Consider the following 9,264-nt stretch of genomic DNA (forward strand, 5'->3'; position numbering starts at 1 on the left):
AATCAAATAATTCAAGGCAAAAAGAATTTACAGGGCGAACATTAGATCTTTAAGTAATGAACACTCAGACCACTAAGAGAAAACAATATGATATTCGACTTCAAGAATTGTCCTTATTTGATGCTTTGAGCAAATCTGTAGGTTGCAGACTCCCTAGCTTCCCCTATTTTGTGAAATTGTGGAGCTCCATTCATTGTGTATTTTTACCTCCATCTTATGTTCCCTTTAGGCTGACATCCTCAAATTCCATTCTAACTTCCTGCTTTTCGGCCTCAAGCCGCCCTTTTCGAGTTTTCAGCATGAGCCTCCTTCTTTAGGTACAAGCTGCCCTTTTCGGGTTTTCAGCATGAGCCTCCTCCTTTAGGTACGAGCTGCCCTTTCCGGGTTTTCAGCACAAACCCTTTCCGTTTTTTTTTTTAAGCATAGTACTTCTTCACCGCATCCGCATTTATCGGATTAGGCAGATCTCCCCCATCCATGTCAGCCAAAATCAAAGCTCCTCCTGAAAAAGCCTTTTTTACTACATATGGCCCTTCCCAATTCGACATCCACTTTCCCCGAAAATTAGTTTGATTAGGGAGTATTTGCTTAAGAACCAACTCTCCTTCTCAGAATTGCCTGGGATGAACTTTTTTCTCGTATGCTCGCATCATCCTTCGTTGGTACATCTGGCCATGACAAAGAGCCGCAAGCCTTTTCTCCTCAATCAGATTCAATTGCTCATAGCGAGAGCGGACCCACTCAGCATCTTCCAATTCTGTTTCCATCAACACCCTCAATGATGGGATTTCTACTTCAACAGGTAGAACTGCTTCTGTACCGTATACTAATGAGTACGGAGTTGCCCCGATGGAGGTACGCACAGAAGTTCGATATGCATGCAAGGCAAAAGGAAGTTTCTCATGTCAGTCTTTATAAACTTCAGTCGTCTTTTCGATAATCTTTTTGATATTTTTGTTGGCTACCTCTACCGCTCCGTTCATCTTCGGACGGTAAGTTGTCGAGTTATGATGCTTGATCTTGAATTTAGTGCAAACCTCCTTCACCATCGCACCATTCAAATTGCTTGCATTATCAGTAATGATCCTTTCCGGCAGCCCATACCGACATATGATCTCCTTTTGGATGAACTTGCACACCACTTTTTGTGTCACATTGGCATAGGAAGCTGCTTCTACCCATTTCATGAAATAATCAATGGCCACCAATATGAATCGATGTCCATTAGAGGCTTTTGGCGTAATAAGTCCAATCACATCTATTCCCCACATTGAAAATGGCCAAGGTGCTGTGAAAACATGCAATGGGGCTGGTGGAGCATGGATTCTATCAGTGTATACTTGACACTTGTGGCATTTTCTAGCAAAGTTTATGCAGTCTGACTCTAATGTCAACCAATAATAACCAGCTCTCATAATTTGTCTAGCCAACATATGTCCATTAGCATGAGCTCCACAAGTTCCTTCGTGGACTTCTTTCATTATTTTGTTGGCTTCCGCAACATCCACACATCTCAAGAGTACTTGATCTCGACTCCTTTTGTGGAGCACTTCTCCGCTAAGGAAGAAACCCATTGCTAATCTTCTAAGAGTTCACTTGTCATTGTCCGTGACATTCTCAGGATATGCCTGGTGCTTGATGTATTGCATGATATCATGATACCACAGCTTACCATCAACCTCTTCTTCAACATTCAAGCAGTGTGCGGAGACTTCACGGACTTCTAAATCAAAAGGGCGTACATCAGATGCCTCTTTTATTTTGAACATCGCTGCGATGGTGGCCAAAGCATCAGCAATCTAATTCTCTTCTCGAGGCAAATGGTTGAAGCTGTTTTCTTTGAACTGTTTGCTTAATTCTGTAACCAGCTTTTTATATGGAACTAGTTTAGAATCTCTAGTTTCTCATTCGCCTCTCATTTGACATATCACTAAAGCTGAATCTCCGTAAACATTTATTGCGTCAGCCTTCATCTCAATTGCTGCTTGTAATCCCATTACCAACGCCTCATACTCCGCCATATTGTTAGTACAATTGAAATTCAATCTCACCGTGGCTGGATAGTACTTTCCATTTGGAGAAATCAATACTGCCCCAATTCCGTGCCCCAAAGCATTGGATGCTCCATCAAAATACATCTTCCATGGATTAAGTTAATTGGGACCATCATTTTCTATGTGCAAGACGGCCATCAAATCTTCATCTGGAAAATCGAAATTCACAGATTCATAATCCTCATTAGCTCGATCTGCAAGGAAATCAGCGATGGCGCTCCCTTTGATTGATTTTTGGGACACATACACAATGTCATACTCAGACAATAGCACTTGCCATCGAGCTATTCTTCCGGACAGGCAGGGTTTTTCAAAAATATACTTGATGGGATCTAATTTCGCCACCAACCATGTTGTGTGATACAACATATACTGTCGGAGCCTCTGGGCGGTCCATGCTAGCGCACAACACATCTTTTCGAGCGCAGAATATTTGGACTCATACTCCATGAATTTCTTGCTCAAGTAATATACGGCTCGTTCTTTCTTCCCAGTTTCATCATGTTGTCCCAATACACATCCCATAGAATTCTTGTTCACAGTCAAATACAGAATGAGAGGTTTTCCGACCGTCGGTGGCATCAACACCGGTGGATTTGTGAGATATTCTTTGATTTTATCAAAGGCTATTTGACATTCTTCATTCCATTCTCCTGGGTCTCGTTTCCGAAGCAGCTTGAAGATTGGATCACATTTGCAGGTGAGCTGGGATATAAATCGAGCAATGTAATTCAGCCTCCCTAAAAATCCTCTCACTTCTTTTTGCGTTTTGGGAGGTGGTAGCTCTTGAATAGCTCGTATTTTATCCGGGTCCACTTCGATTCCTTTTTCACTGACTATGAACCCCAACAATTTCCCAGAGGTTACACCGAAAGTGCATTTTGCAGGATTCAACTTGAGCTGGAACTTCCGCAATCTCTCGAACAGTTTCTTGAGATTGACAGTATGATCCCTTTCTGTATGAGATTTTGCAATCATGTCATCCACGTATACCTCTATCTCTTTATGCATCATATCGTGGAACAAAGCTACCATTGCCCTTTGGTAAGTGGCGCCTGCATTCTTCAATCCAAATGGCATTACTTTGTAACAAAACGTTCCCCACATGGTCACGAACGTTGTTTTTTCCATATCTTCGGGTGCCATCTTAATCTGATTGTAACCAGAAAAGCCATCCATGAAAGAGAACAAAGCATGTTTTGCCGTGTTGTCCACAAGAGTATCAATATGTGGCAAAGGGAAGCTATCCTTCGGACTCGCTCTGTTCAAATCCCTATAATCGACGCACATTCGAACTTTTCCATCCTTCTTAGGAACTGGAACTATATTAGCTACCCATTCAGGGTACTTAGCCACCTCTAAAAATCCAGCATCGAATTGCCTTTTTACTTCCTCTTTAATCTTCAGCAACATCTCTGGCTTCATCCTTCTCAACTTCTGTTTAATAGGCTTGCAATCTGGTTCCAAAGGTAACTTGTGAACAACCATGTCAGTATTAAGACCTGGCATGTCCTGATATGACCAAGCAAACACGTCCACATATTCACGGAGCAATTCTTCCAGCTTCTGCCGTTCATCGGATGACAGCGAGGTGCCAATCTTAACCTCTTTCTTCTCTTCCCCATTTCCGAGGTTAATCATTTCTGTGAGTTCCTGATGAGGTAAAATCTCCTTTTCTTCCTGTTCCAACATTCTCGACAAATCAGGGGGTAAGCTGTAGTCATCCACCTCCTCTTCATTTTTCAATTCATCAATGTTCGGAATTATCTCAAAATCGATATTCAAATCGTTGTCTAGATTGTCTTCGTGTTCATTATTTAAAGACCTGCAAACAGGTAAAGTTGGACGGGTGTATGGGCAAGTATTTATTGGCTAAAAGAATAGATGAAAGGAAATATGCAAAAAGATTGATGAATTATGAAACACATTATGCATTGTCATTTATTCAAATGATGAAGGTAACAGAAAGCCCTACTTAAACAGGAAATTAATCTTAACACCCTTGGGCATAGGCATTTAGATAAAATGTTCATTACATTTTGGAAGACTTAAAGATGATGGGCAGTTCCGTGGCTGTCCAATTGCTTAGCTCCTCTCCTGGCAGTACTGGATACACCACAGGGATCTTCCCATCAGGTTCTTCATCTCTGATCATATGGATTGATAGCTCATCAAATATCCGTAGAACCTGATTGACCTTTGGTGGCGCTTCGGGATGAATGAAACCTGCAGAGCGAAAAGTCTCATATAGGTGTGGGATTGTCCGTTCCCCGAATTCTTCTTCCTTTCCCTCAAGTTGAGCCATCCTTTTAATCTTCTTTTGAGCTGTCAGCTTCCTTCTCTCTTCTTTGGTAGGCTTGTACCCCAAACCAAACCTTTCTTCGTTCTTCATTGGAGTCAGAGGACGGTTAATTCCTTGTAAATTCTTTCCTAACCCCAAACCAGCACGGCATCCTTTACCCACAGTCTGCTTAACTCCCATTTTAGTGGCTACTGACAAACGAGGGGTTGGTATCACTTTCCTTTCCCCCACATAAGTAGCATTAACAAATTCAAAAGATCTGAAAGAGCATTCTGGGACTTCTTCTGTTGCCTCTACATAGGGAGCAGATGATGGTTGAATAGCCAGTATGTCTTCCTCCGCACATACACTTATCAGTTGGCCTTCAGCTATGAACTTAACCTTTTGATGAAGGGAAGATGGTATGGCTCCAGCCATATGAATCCATGGACGCCCTAACAAGCAATTGTAGGACGGGGCAATGTCCATGACTTGAAATTGGACCTCAAAAATGCAAGGGCCAATTTTTATCGGTAGTTCAATGTCCCCTACCACCTCCCTTGTGGTCCCGTCGAAAGCCCTTACAACCATGCGGCTGGTTCTCATATACGACACATCTACTGGCAACTTGGTTAAAGTAGAGCGAGGCATGACATTTAAAGCGGAACCATTATCGACCAAGACCCTAGGTACGGCATGGTCCTTGCATTTGATGGTAATGTGCAGCGCTTTGTTACTTCCTCGACCACCCGATGGTATTTCTTCATCATTAAAGGCAATGAAGTTTCCCACTGTAATGTTCCCCACGATGTGGTCTAACTTTTCCACTGATATATCTTGTGCCACATAAGCTTGGTTCAAGACTTTGAGCAGTGCGTTCCTGTGTGCTTCCGAATTCAACAGTAAAGACAACAACGAGATGCGAGCGGGCATCTTGGTTAATTGTTCTACCACACTGTATTCACTGTGTTTGATAAACTTGAGAAATTCACCCGCTTCTTTCTCGGTGACAGGATTTTTGACCTCACTGTTCGGGGCAACTACGGATTCGTCAACTTGGTCCTTGGCAAAGGTATCTGCTTTCTTTAGGCCTCCCTCTCCCTGTGCTGGTTTCCCTTTTCCAACTCTTTCTGCTACCTCAGGGGAATAACATCGCCCGCTTCGCGTTATACCCCCCACACCAGTTAGGTCTTCAAAAGATGCTTGGGGGGCGGATGAAGCTGTGCCCAAAATATTGCACTCATAATTCCATGGGACAGCCTTATCGCTCTTGTAAGGGAATGGGCTGGGGACTTCGATGGTGATACCATTTCGGATCATAGTTGGGGACGTATCATTCATCGGGCTTCTGTTTTCTTCATAGAAGATGGTGAGAGGTTTAGGTTTGTTTGCCCCGAATGAACTTGATGCCACTTCAGCTGGGGTGTCTCCATTTATGGTTCCGACCAAATTCTCTTCAGCTCCTTCATAAAACTCAATTACCGATGAGTCCATCAATTCTTGCAACTTACGGCGAAAGCCATCACAATTTTGAATGGAATGCCCAATTGCCCCCATATGAAATTTGCAAGAATAAGCGAGATCATGCCCCAATTCCTTTGTGTCGATGGGTTCTGGAGTGATGACATTTATCTTGGACAACGCCTCAAACACTTTATCCATCGGCGTTTGAATCTCATCAATACCCTTTTTCACCCTTCGAATCATCCCTTCATGTATGGCATTCACAGTCGGTCTTCCATGATTAGGTAACGGGTTCCCATCAACACTCGAGCTGTCTTTTTTGGCAAAATTTAAAAGCCCTGCCTTAATGAGCGCTTGGACCTTGTGTTTTAAAGCAGTGCAATTCTCGGTGGAGTGCCCTTGAATTCCAAAATGGTAATCACAATGCGCATTCGGGTCATACCATTTTGGGAAAGGTGGTCGGAGTGGTTTTAAAGGGGTTCGAGCAAGGAGTTGATTTTCTATGAGTTGTGGCAGTAATGTAGTGTAAGGGACTGGAATAGGATCAAACTTTGGTCTTTCTAGGGTAGTTTTAGGTCCTCTTTGACTATGGCCAGGATTATTGGTTGAAGCTACCGGTCTTGGTGGTGGAGTTTGTGAAAGAACATTGGTTTGAAATGTTGGTTGCGAGACAGGTTGGTACACATATGGGTTTTGTGTGATGTTGCCTAAGTTCGGATAGAAGGGTTGGTATGGGGGGTACGGGTAATATGGGTTAAAGTTGTGGGCTTGTTGGCTGTCGTGAGCGACTGCTTGCACATCCTCTTCTTTTTTCTTAGGCGTATTCCCTCTCTTTGAGCTGACAACTTCATGCCCTTCAATTTTTTCGCTTTTGATAGCTCCTTCTATTATTTCTTCCGATAAAACCAAATCTGTAAAGTTTTTTGTGGCATTGCCGATCAAGCGCTCATAGAATGGAGCTCGGAGTGTGTTTATGAACAACACAGTCATCTCTTTATCAGTGAGAGGTGGCTGAACTTGCTCTGCTGTATCTCTCCACCTTTGGGCATATTCCTTGAAGTTCTCGCTTTGCTTCTTTTCCATAGTCTGCAATGACAATCGATCAGGGGCTAATTCAGCCACATGCTTGTATTGGGCTATGAAGCCTCTTGCTAGGTCTTTCCAAGTCTTAATACGATCTCGATCTAGCTGTACGTACCACCGAGCAGTTGACCCAGTCAAGCTGTCTTGAAAAAAATGGATCAGTAACTTATCATCGTGGGATTGTGCAGCCATCTTTCGACAATACATGGTAATATGTGCCATGGGACACTTTGTTCCGTCATATTTTTAAAATTTTGGAACCTTGAACTTGGCAGGGATCAATACATCCGGCACTAAGCATAGCTCGGTTGCATCCATGGTACCAAACCTATCAACTCCTTCGATAGCACGAAGACGCTCTTCCAACAGATCGTACTTTTTCTGATCCTTTTCATTTTCTCCTATTTATGACGAGTCCTTTCTTAGTTTCTCTTGTTCTTTTGGATCGTCTAAATCTGGGACGTGTATTGGTTCAGCAGGATTTATCCCAGAATATGGCCCAAATTGCCCATGAGTCGGTTGATGGCCCATCGGAGGTGGTGCATTGTAATAAACAGATGGCATCACCTGAGGGTGGACCCTTTGAGAGGTTTGGGCATGTGGTGGAGTGAACCTTGGGGGATAGGGTGGATCCTCCCTTTGATTTCCACTGTCTTGAGCTGGTGGGTTTTCTGACGGAGCTGGCTCTTCGATCACTCTTTTTCCTTTACTGAAACTCATCATCAATTCCATCATCTTTGCTAACTGTTCTCTCATTTCTTCCTGAGCTCTTTCCATTTTGTCCATTCGCTCTCTTTGTTCTTCTTCCATGATCCTTGCTCGCTGACGTGTATTATGAACACGTTGGTCACTTGGCTTAGGTGGTCGAGCTATTTTTGGAACCTTATTGTAATTATAAACATGAATTAGATGCATGCATGAATGAAATGAAAAAATGAACCCTTTATCTTTATTTACAGGCGAAAATACTTATTGTTATGAAATGAGGATTTATGCATGTAAAAATGAATGGTCATGTACTAAAAGTATCTGTCACATAACACCTATCAACAAAGTAATTCAGTGCATAAGCTATTGTTTCTTGTTGCAATTCAAGAGTCATCTTTTACATCTACTCCGTCAATGGTTGTCAGATGACATACTTTTCCTATATGCAAAAATTATGATGCAAATATGCATATGACAAAAAGTTTAAGTCAGTACCGTAAACAAGAATTCCAAAAGATATTATGATTAAAAAAGATGAATGAAAATAATTAATGATATGATACCTTTATTACTTTGCGGAGAAGAACTTAGAACAAGGGGATTATGAAAATTCCTTCATGTGTACCTAGTCAAAAGGTATATTCTCACGGGTGAAGCTCTACCTAAGCAAAGGCGACTCTCGGTATTTTACATGCTGAGTTTGGGTTGAAAATGGAGCTAAAGGTTCCCAAATCGCTCCTCACTGTCGTCCACACGGACTAGTAAGGCACCCCGATCCTCACCCATTATAGGCTTCAAACGGACTAGGTTTGATCTGAGTGGGAGTCTTCACTAGCCCATGCGGAGGTTATCACCTCACGAGAGCGTAGCTACTTAACCCCCTCCTAATTAAGGACAAGCCCGGGTGGAAGGCTTATGCATGAATGCAAGATGTGTAGTGTGTGAGAAGGAATATACTGACTTCGGACCAATAATTTCACACTCCCCTTATCCTAAATTTCCCGCAATTATTAAAAATAGTGAAGTAATAATTGCAAAATAAATGAATGCATTAAACAAAAATATGCAAAATTGATGCTAGGGAAAACAACAAATTATTTAAGGCTTAAGATAACTTATGATTAATTAATGGCTTGACTCTCGATGTCCCCAGTGGAGTCGCCATCTGTCGTAACGTGTGGGTCCGTGAACCTGTCCGCCAGACGCGGGCGAAAATTAAAAATCTGGTTAGGAGTCACGACCAATCTTTTTTATCTAGGTGTGATTGGTCACCTATTAACCCGATTCTTAATCGACGAAGTCCTAAATTAATTTTAGGTCCATCAAAAGAACGAGAACTAATCCACGTTTTTAGAGATGGGTTCGGGAGTGCGGTTACGCACGGAGAAGGGTTAGCACCTCCGTGGCGCCCGTTCCACAAACGGTACCATTTAATCTTAAGTTATCTTAATATAGCTTCTCTTAATTTAATCCCTACTTTATTAATTAAATTTTTATTAAATTGACAGACTGAGTTTTTTGTTTGGTTTTACGTATGCACATGATGCAAGCTTAAAATGATGTCATGACTTGTTTATTTTAAATGATGGAGTCGGTAATCTTTTATTGGAAAATTATTCGAAGACCATCCCAACGCTTTGGTGAAGTCTCGAAATTTTTCTCACCTAGAGATAT

The 9,264-nt window shown here is 42.1% G+C and overlaps 1 pseudogene; it reads right to left on the reverse strand.

Moving 5' to 3' along the window:
* On the reverse strand, positions 417-7,602 carry LOC108660665 (annotated as a pseudogene).

Source organism: Theobroma cacao, chromosome 2 (genome assembly GCF_000208745.1).
Source record: "Theobroma cacao cultivar B97-61/B2 chromosome 2, Criollo_cocoa_genome_V2, whole genome shotgun sequence".
In the NCBI taxonomy this organism is placed as follows: Eukaryota; Viridiplantae; Streptophyta; class Magnoliopsida; order Malvales; family Malvaceae; genus Theobroma; species Theobroma cacao.